This window comes from Phascolarctos cinereus, unplaced genomic scaffold, assembly GCF_003287225.1.
Source record: "Phascolarctos cinereus isolate Bilbo 61053 unplaced genomic scaffold, phaCin_HiC Scaffold_311;HRSCAF=910, whole genome shotgun sequence".
NCBI classification, from domain to species: domain Eukaryota; kingdom Metazoa; phylum Chordata; class Mammalia; order Diprotodontia; family Phascolarctidae; genus Phascolarctos; species Phascolarctos cinereus.
The window spans coordinates 1-8,511 of NW_027555638.1; the positions used below are offsets into that span (position 1 = coordinate 1).

Sequence of the window (8,511 nt, forward strand, 5' to 3'; positions counted from 1 at the left end):
CCCCTCCAAAGTTCTTTTTAAAAGTCTCAGGTAAAAGAACAAAGATGAATCTCTTTTATCCTGTGCAATAATAGAAATCAACAGACTTCCATCGGACATGCCCTTGGACAAATTCTCTCTCATTTAGAAATGGGCAGTCATGTTTTGTTCCTCATTTTGAAAACCTGATCAAGGGTTGAACACAAATTCTAGATTGCGGTGGGAACCATCAAGCTTTTCTCTTACTCATCAAGTTGTGGCTCATGTTCACTTAAAGAAACCTTCTAAATACCTTTTGAATTTAGTCTAAAACTGCCAACCTTTCACAAGGAAAGTTTTCATTTCTGCCAAAGTGTTGGTTTTATACACACACCCCCTGCACCTCCAACCTTTTTGTCTTTTTTTTGTTGGCTCAAGTTTAGTGTTGAAAAAGAATAGACAGTATATAAAAATACTTTTTTTTGTTTGGTTTTGAGTAAAAGTCTTCTGTTTTAGGGAAATATGATGCTTACTAAATACTTTTTTCATAAAGTTTGTTAATAACATTCTTTCTCTTCCTTCCTTCCTTCCTTCCTTCCTTCCTTCCTTCCTTCCTTTCTTCCTTTCTTCCTTCCTTTCTTTCTTTCTTCCTTTCTTCTTTCCTTCCTCTTCTTTCTTCTTTCTTTCTTTTTCTTTTTCTTTCTTCTTCTTCTTCTTTCTTTCTTTCTTTCTTTCTTTCTTTCTTTCATTTTTCCTCCTACACTTGACAGGTATGAGAGGGATGGTGTCTCTTAGCAGCAGTTCTTTGAGATGGAGTTGAACTCAATGAGTCCTCACCACAAAAGGATCATACATTTATTGGGTTAGATCAACCTAGTTACCCCTAAGCTGCCAAGCTTGCTTTTTAATTATTAATATTATTATTTTTAGCTGGACCATATATATGATACCTGGTGCCATTTTATTTTGTTTAGTTTTTTTTTCTTTTCTTGATGACCCTGAGCACAAAGTAGCTGAGATAGATGAGTGAGGACCACATGATGTTCTGAATATGAGAGCGGCACTGGTTTTGCTGCATCCAGGAAAAATCGAGATAGTTAACTACACAACCCATCAACATCTGTGTAATCAGAAACAAGGTGATGAACATGGTGAACTTCGGTGAGACCTGGAACCCCACCGCTTGCAAGGTATAGTAGGAATACATTACTGCATGCACTTCATAGTTCATGGTCATGAACCAACCATGTCCTTATAAAAGTAGCAAGAATAGAGCAGCACAGTGATGTGGTGACACCAATGTAGTAAGATGAGTTTCTGTTTTTGAAAAATAATTAATAGTTTCTCCAAATTCAAGTGATTTGCTTAATACAAATGCAAAAGACGCAAATTTGCTGACAGGTCCATTGTAAAAACTCTGATCACAAATTGATTGCTTCAGGCCTTTGGTCATCAAAATGTACACAATATAAGCACCAGTTTGAAGAGCAACAACTATACCCTAACCCTATATGGAAGACTGCAATGCTCAGGGACCACAGTACAAGTGGCTTCCTGACTTCCAACTTCGCCCATTTGTTCATTAGGTGCTGACCATCAAATATAAAGGCAGCATACAGAGCTGAAAATAAGAACGATTTTCTTCCAGTTCTCTTGCATCGACTGGATGGCTTTGTTCTCATTGAATTGCTTTTCAAATTCATATTCCTGAGAAGTCAACACTACCATGTTCATTTGAACTGCTTCTCTGAATCCCTGCATATTCCATATAAAAATAAGTAAATTATCTGCAAAAAAGCATTTCTCCCCCTTTCTATTACTGTCTGAAGTCCTTCCCTCAACAATCTCCCATTTCTTCCCCTCCTTGTGCACCCTCTGCATCTCTCTAAGCTGCATCCTGGATTTGCCATTGCTTTCTCCTGCTCTTCCTATTCTCTTTCTCCTGTATCTGGTGTTCTTCTTGATCCTGTTTCATTTTGAAGTTTCATTTTCATTGTATTATGAGGTTCAGACACATGAGCAGACACCTTAAACTTACTTGGATGATTCCATTTCTCTACATGGAGGACACTTGGGAACTTGTTTCTGAGTTGAGGGCCGGCTCTAAGAGTCTGATCTGGGTTTAAGATCCAGGACAGAGTTTGCCTCTTGTCCAGGCTTAACCCACAAGAATCAATCATTTAGGAACCAGGGCTCTCCAAATCTCTCCCTGCAAGGGAGGCTACTGAGACATTCCTTCTCACTCTTTGAACCTTAGATTTACACATTCACTCCTCTATGCAGGTGGCACCAAGGCACATGGGAAAGCCTTGGAAACTACAACCCAATCTAGGAACCCTCATAACGAGGAAATGTATGTTGTCACATCCTCAGCAGATGTTTTGGGGAGTGTCTCACGGGAAACACTCTTTGAAGTTAGGCTAGATTTTCTCTATATATCCTTTACCCTCAGATGAATAAACTGACTCAGTCTTTACTGCTCCGCCTGGCCGACGTCTCACATTTATTTTCTGCCTTCCCGTTCAGTGCACTATCTGATTGCTGGCAACATTTCAGAGGGTCTTGATGATGTGTAAAGGAAGTGTTTGGGAGAAACTATGAGTCACGTATAGACTTCCTGCCAAATATTTAGTGCAAGGGAAGCTCTTTGATGACCCTTATCGGCATTCAAAAAGCCCTTTCAATATCACTACCTAGTCTTTTTCCTCTGCCCATTTTAGGAAAATCCTGGTGACTCTTCTGTTTACAACCTTCAGTGATATACCTGTTGTAAGGGAACAGGCCTTAAGTTCTTCTCCCCCACTAAAACCATCTGAGTCTGAGAAACAGGCATTACTCTTTGGTATTGGAACCAGTAAGAACAGTTGTATGAATTCATCTAGCAATATTCTGCAGCATGAGAACAGGAGTGGAGAAGGCAGAAGGCAAAATTGACTCAGATGTGAGGTTAGGAAAGAGATATGCAGCAATAGGACAAAGGATTCAAGGATTCAAGAGCACATGAAACTCTGAAGTTGGAATTCTTAACTATGAGGCCAAGATTTTCCATGAATGAAAGTGCATCTATAACAGCATGGTCCCCGAATAAAGCAGAGAGTGGAGTGATTAGAGGTTATGGTGAGAATGAAAAATACATTGAAAGGAGGGATAGAGATAAGTAAAGCAATGAGGTTAGGGTTAGATAGAAGAATTTTAGAGTTATAGATTATAGAGATAGAACACTTTGGGTACTAGTGACTCCAAGGGTGTGGCTATTCTTATATATGGCTGGGGTAGAGGGAAGGTTCAGATCATGACAGTGCACTACTTTGACGTACTAGGAAAAAAGGATATTTCAGAAGGCATCAACATATAAATTGAAGTCCCCAATTATAAAGTCAGGGTCGGTGGAAGGTTAACAAGGCTCATAATGTCCCATCCTGCACAGTTTTTCAAAGATCATTGAGAATAGCGCAGCAATTACACTTAGGTCACTTAAACTGAAACACTTATCAAGCACCTAATGGTGCAAAGCACTCTGCTAGGGACTAGGGACATGAACACAAAAATGACAAATAGTCCCTGTCCTTAAAGAGCTTATATTTTACTGAATGCACATTCTTCCAGTTCCTAAGGATGAACTTTACCAGGCTGTCTTGAAATCATCAAGGTAAAGTCAAGTCATCTATTATGATGAGGTATTTTGCTTATCAACTTCCTATTAACCATTTTGGTCATGTCCTTTGTAATCTATAAATCATTCTCATAGTCTAAGAAAATTAAAGCAACTTGAGAGTTGAGCTTCTCTGTTTTCATGTTGTCATACATTAGCTTCTCCATTTGCCCTGAGCCATTACTCACTCTACTCTTAATCTCACCTTCCTTCTGATGACCATTTCCAGTTTATCCTGAATCTATCCTGTTTGTTCATAGTGATTTACGTGTTGTCTTCTCCATTATGTTGTGAGTGCCTTGGACCAGGGATTGTCTTTTATCTTTTTTTGTCTCCCCAGGCACACATTGCTGTTATTCACTCATTCAGTCATGTCTGAACTCTTCATGACCCTATGAATCAACTGTTCCATAAAGTTTTCTGGGCAGAGACACTGAAGTGGTTTGGCATTTCCTCCTCCAGTGGATCCTTTTGTCAGACAGAGCAAGGATAACTGACCCAGGGTAACACAGCTAGGAAGTGTCTGAAGCTGGATTTGAACTCAGATATTCCTGATTCCAGGCCTAACACTCTGTTCCCTGAGACACCAGCTGCAAAACATGCTAGTTGACTGAGTGATTGACTTATTTGATCCTACTTTTTTTTAAATAAAATAACTTAGAGAACACAGACACAAGCAAAAGCCTTTTGTTTTCCCTATTAACTTCAGCTCATTGCAATCTTTAGCATTCCCAGTGCTGTTATTACAGGTCTTTCCTATATTTTATAATCATCCTTTTTCACCTGGGCTTGCTTGTATCCTGTGTTTATCCTTTTTTTTTTTTTGCTTTTTGGTGAGGCAATCAGGATAAAGTGACTTGCACAGGGTCACACAGCTAGTAAGTGTCAAATGTCCAAAGCCAAATTTGAACTCAGGTCCTCCTGACCCCAAGACCAGAGCTCTATCCACTGAGCCACCGAGCTGCTCCTATCCTGCGTATATCTTTTTAAACCTATATTTTTAGTTGTCTAAATCTATATTCTGAGGTCAGGTTCTAATGTTCTACATTCTTGGTGCCCTTTTACCTCTCACATTTTCTGTTCCATATAGCAGCCCTCCAGCTCTCACACTTTATGATTCTACTTCCTCTGGACTATGAACTGTTCAGTGGAAGTATTAACAACCAAGTTCAACCCTTCTCCCTTGTGAGTATCAACCCTTAGTACTGTTGATGAAGGCCATACTAAAACTTGTATCCGTTTCCTGACCCTAGTTAGTCTTGTCCAGGATGAAATTAGGAAGGAAAAAAAGGTTGACCTAATTCATGTTAGGGTTTACTAAGATTAGGATAATGTGTTTCTGATACATAGACTAATTCTTTGGAATCTCCTTCTTCTCTCTCTTAGATGATCAATTAGAAGGAACAGAGGTGAGTCTAATATTTTGTTTGACATCAGAGAATTTGAATAGTTAATACTGTATGGGGGCTCTGGGGGTCCATATTGATACATTAGAAAGAACAAAAAATTTGATGTTAAAAGGTAATTAACTTTTCTTTGGGGATCTGCTATTGATTTGCTGTGTGATTTGAGTAACTCTTTTACCCCCTCTGAGCGACAGTTTCATCAACTATAAAATAAGACCATTGTACTAAAATTCTCTAAAAGATATTCTTAGGGTCCTTTCTCTGTGCTCACATTCTATATTATTTGTTCTAAGGTCGCTTGTAGCTCCAGCATTTCAACATTCATTTTTTAAAATAGGAAAGTCAAACTTAGAAAGTGGAAGTGATTAGTTCAAGGTCAGAAGACTTGAACAGGGAACCCCAAATAAGTATGAATATTGTAAGAGCCAAAGATAGAGGTTCTAAGACTCCAGTGGAATATACGAACCACTGTCTGAAAAATGGCTGCTACAGATAGCCTGGTACAAGCAAAGCTGCATGATACCTGGATACCCTCAAACCAATCTGCACCATACATCAGAAAATTAATATGAACCAATAAATATGCACTCTGTGATGCTAATATGTGAGTACTAAATGTGAAACACTTTCTTCATTATCTTCTAATTTATGTCTCCAGAGACAGCTTATGACCACTTGGATCTATGTAGCAAAGGAAATGGATATACTCAGATTCAAAAGACAAGTCTTCCTGACTCCAGGCCTGATGCTCAATCCGTTGGGCCAGCTAGTTAAGTGGCCTCCAATTGTCTCTCAAGACTATTTGTCCATCACCTCCTCTCTCCAATACTCAGTGATCTAATTAAACTCTTTACTCTCTCTGTTCCAGACAATCCATTTTCCTATCTTTTTAAGGAAAGCTATGCCAATGACCATATTTGAAAGAAAAGCTTCACATGCTTCTCTGTTGCACGTTGATGTTTTTCATTGATGATTTAGCTCGTTGGAAAGTTATGGCATTTTGATTTGATGCTTGAGCTCATTTTGTACTGGCCATCCTCTATGCCTGGAATGGACTCCCCTTTCTTCCTTTAAGATGCAGATCAAATATTATTTGCACAAGGAGTTTTTCCTGATCCTTCTGATAGGATTATTGTTATTGCACCACTTTCTACTGCCTGGGTACTCTGACCAATCCTGAACTGTGATAGCAAGCAGGTCTGTATAATTAAACTAATACCTTATGGTGGGATTACTCAGGTACATTGATAGCAAACCGGTGTGTCTTATTAAAAAATCACTTGAGGGCTGGGATTAGCCACGAGGGCCTCCGGGGTGATTGTTATTTTCAGTATTTAAACTGGACCCTGGCAATCAAAAGGGCTCAAAGCAAAAGAGATAGGAGCAAGGAGCTCTCTTGGAAACTCTGGAGAAAAAGCTCCTGGCGGTTCTGCGCTATGAAAAGAAGGGCCTTGGCGGCTCAACCTGTGCAATCAAGGTAAAGAGAGCGAAGGTCGCAACACCTATTTTTTAACAGTTTTAGGGGTCAAAAGGCTCCGGGTAAAGTGGGGAAATAGGAAAAACAAAAGTAAAAAGGCTTCGGAATAGGAGCATGAGAAAAGAAAAGAAAAGAAAAGGGCTGCAGCATAACAATAGTATCCCTTTGGAAGGCCATAAGCACTCTCTTAAGGTTTTGGGAGGCGCACCTGGCATTGAAAGTATGGGTCAAATACAAAGCAGAAGCAAAGACAGAGAAAATAATGTGCAACTTTTAAAAGAAATAGTGAAGAAATAAGTTTTTCTTCACAGATGGTCAGTTACAGGAATTTTTGGAATGTGTAGAAACATGCTGCCCGTGGGTGCTTCAGGAAAGAAAAATCGATTTACAAATAAGGGAAACGGTGGGTAGACAAATGAGTGATTACTATAGAGAAGTACGTCCAGGTGCTTTCTCCATAGCTACATTCTCAATTTCAACCGTGCTAAAAATATGTCTCGATCCTCAAGAGGATGTGTTATTAATAACTGAAATACATAAGGCAGATTTGGGGGCAGGAACTAAGGAAGAAGAAGATATGAATAGAATATTTCAGGAAAAGCTTAGAATTGTAAAGATGTTATCTATGCAAAATGTATTAGACCTTCAGCACCACCACATCCCTCACCCTCACATAGATCAAGCTCCTACAGAAAACATAATGAGGAGATAAATAAATATCAAAAAAGCCATAAAATACACTGTAAAGGTTATTAGAAAAGGCAATTATAAAAGCAGAGGAAAAGGGACAGGTAGTACCCATGGAATTCAAATTACCTGTGCCCAAATAATGCTATTTCCAGTACATGAGGAGGAAGATGTAAATAACCCAAGTACAAACACTAGAGTTCAGAGACAGTTTAAATTTAAATTGTTAAAAGAATTAAAAGAGGCTTCAGTTAATTCCGGATCCAATAGAATATTAGCCCCATATAACTGGTATTCTATAGTAAAGATATGTCTTGATACTGGAGATTATTTCATTTGGGAATCAGAATATTGTTTTTAATATAAATGTATTTATTTTTAGTTTTCAATATTCACTTCCACAAGTTTTTGAGTTCCAATTTTTGCCCCATCGCACCTTCCCCTACTCTGTCCTCTCTTCATCTCTCCCCCCTTCTCTTATCCCCTTCCCCTTCTAGTTTCCTGTAGGGCAACATAGACTTCTATACCCCATCTCCTGTATTTCTTATTTCCCAGTACCTTGTGAAAACATTTTTTTCTACATATGTTTTTACAACTTTAGGTTTCAAATTTTCTCTCTTCTCCCTCCCCAGCCACCCTCATTGAAAAGGCAAGCAACTCAATATAGTTGTACATGTGCAGTTATGCAAAACACTTCCATAGTAGACATGTTGTGAAAAGCTAACTCTGTTTCCCTTAATCCTATCCTGCCCTCCCATTTCTTCTATTCTTTCTTTTGACCCTGTCCCTCCTCAGAAGTATTTGCTTCTGATTACCCCCTTTCCCAATCTGTCCTCCTCTCTATCATCACCCTGTTCTCTTATCCCCTTCTCCCCCTATTTTCCTGTAAGGTAACACAGATTTCTATACCCAATTGAATGTGTATGTTACTCCCTCCTTAAGCTAAATCCAATGACAGTAAGATTCACTCATTCCCTCACCTTCCCCTGCTTCCCCTCCACTGTAAGAGACTTTTCTATCTTTTCTTTTGATAATTTACCCCATTCTGCCTCTCCCTTTCCTCTTCTCTGAGTATCATCTTCTCTCATCCCTTAATGTTATTCTCCACACATGACCCCTTAATCTTCAACTCACCCTGTGCCCTGTATCTCTCTATCTATCTATCTATCTATCTATCTATCCATCTATCTATCTTTCTATCTATATACATACATATATTTTTTCTTCAACTGCCCTAATACTGACAAAGATCTCATGAGTTATAAATATCATCTTTCCATGCACGAATGTAAACAGTTCAATCTTAATAAGTCTATCATGATTTCTCTTCC

The 8,511-nt window shown here is 38.8% G+C and overlaps 1 pseudogene; it reads right to left on the reverse strand.

Moving 5' to 3' along the window:
• Positions 1-702: 702 nt before the first annotated feature.
• Positions 703-1,692, reverse strand: LOC110204368 (very long chain fatty acid elongase 6 pseudogene; annotated as a pseudogene).
• Between the last annotated feature and the right edge of the window lie 6,819 nt (positions 1,693-8,511).